The 1,865-nt window shown below is 33.2% G+C and overlaps 1 non-coding gene across 1 annotated transcript; it reads left to right on the top strand.

The window, feature by feature from the left end:
- Nucleotides 1–759: 759 nt before the first annotated feature.
- Trnav-cac (transfer RNA valine (anticodon CAC)) lies at nt 760–832 on the top strand. Its single transcript has one exon. It is a non-coding gene; the product is annotated as a tRNA-Val (tRNA).
- The last annotated feature ends 1,033 nt before the right edge of the window (nt 833–1,865 follow it).

Here is a 1,865-nt window from a genome sequence, read left to right as displayed (position 1 = left end):
CATGAGTCGGTCTCTTGGTGGTCTCTTCCTCTGACGTTCGCCGGACCCTTACATCACAACTGTTAGAATAGCTAATTATCAATAAGACAAAAGAGTTGGTGAGGATATGGAGAAAAGAGAGTCCTTTCACACTGTTGGTAGTAATGTAGATTAGTACAGCCATCAGGGAAAATGGTACGGAGGTTTCTCAAAAAATTAAAAATAGAACTACCATATTATGAAGCAATCCCACTATTAAGTATATATCCAAAGATTATGAAATAAGCATGTTGAAGAGACATCTGTATTCCAAGTTTATTGCAACACTATTCACAATAGCCAAGAAATGCAAACAACCTATAAGACCATCAACTGATGAGTGAATAAAGAAAATATGGTATGCATATACCATGGAATACTACTCAGTCAGAAAAAAAGAAATTCTGTCATTTACAACAACATGGATGGAACAGATCATTACCTTAAGAGAAATAAGCCAGGTATAGAAACACAAGTACTGCAGGATCTCATTCAATGTGGAATCTAAAAAAGTTGATCTCATAGAAGTTGAGAGTAGAAGGGTGGTAACCAGAGGTTGTGGACAGTGGGCGCCGGGGGTTGATAAAGGGATACTGAGTTACATTTAGATATAATGGATAAATCCCTGCATGCTATTGCACAGTAGGGTGACTATAGATACATAATGTATTGTATATTTCAAAAAACTAGAAGAAAGGATTCTGAATGTTTTTATCATAAAAAATGATGTGTTTAGGGGTTGGGGATATAGCTCAGTTGGTAGAGTGCTTGCCTCACATGCACAAGGCCCTGGGTTCAATCCCCAGCACCACCACCAAAAAATAAGTAAGTAAATAAATAAATAAGATCTGTTTAAGGAGATAGCTATTTTAAACTGATTCAGTTATTCCACAATGTATACACATTTCAAAATATCACATGGTACCTCATAGATAAGTCCAATTTTTAAGTTTTTTGAACTAGTTAAAAAATAAAGATTTTTAAATTAAATCTTATTTTTTAAAATAAGATTTTTAAATTTAAAAAATTTAACACTTGCCTGACAGAGGCTAAGACTTGTATGATACAGTTAACTCTCATTCCACAGAAGGGCAGGTAAGGTGATAAATTTGTACTGTTCAACATTTTGAATAAAAATTTCCATAGTGAAAACCTTTTTGCAGAGCCTAATGAGACTGTAAGATTAACTAGGAGGCAGAGCCAATCAGTCCCAGAATGCTAAGTATGTGACTCTGCACTCTCCAATTTAAAAACAGACTGCTCAATGAGAAGATCAATGACCCTATAGAAAAAGTTAGCATTTGAAAAGCTTCCTCAACTTGCCTCATAGTAAAAGAAAATGCAAACTCCAAGATATCATTTTTTACCTCTCATATTGATAAAGTTCAAAAGGTATGATAGATAATAGTCCTATATGATGCTACTGAGAATAAATTTTAAAAGAACATTTTTAGAAGGAAGTTTGCCAATGTCTATCAAAAATTAATTGTGAGAAATTCCTTATTTTATATATATATATATATATATATATATATATATATATATATATATATATATAATCTTTATTTATTTTTACGTGGTGCTGAGGATCAAACCCAGTACTTCACAGGTGCGAGATGAGTGCTCTACCACTGAGCTACAACCCCAGCCCTAGAAATTCCTTATTCTTTCAGGATGTATATACATAGTGATAATTGTTGTAGCATTGTTTATAATAGCAAATAACTGAGAACAATCCAAATGTCCATCAATAGGCCACTTTTTGTATTTCCATACAATAGAACAGTATTCTACCATCAAAAACAAAGAGCTATGCTTACATAAGCTAACAGAAAAGTTCTAAGGTC

Source organism: Marmota monax, unplaced genomic scaffold, assembly GCF_021218885.2.
Source record: "Marmota monax isolate L192 unplaced genomic scaffold, Marmota_monax_Labrador192_F-V1.1 WCK01_AAM20220418_F8-fsc00225, whole genome shotgun sequence".
In the NCBI taxonomy this organism is placed as follows: Eukaryota; Metazoa; Chordata; class Mammalia; order Rodentia; family Sciuridae; genus Marmota; species Marmota monax.
This window is presented reverse-complemented; position numbering and strand designations above follow the sequence as displayed.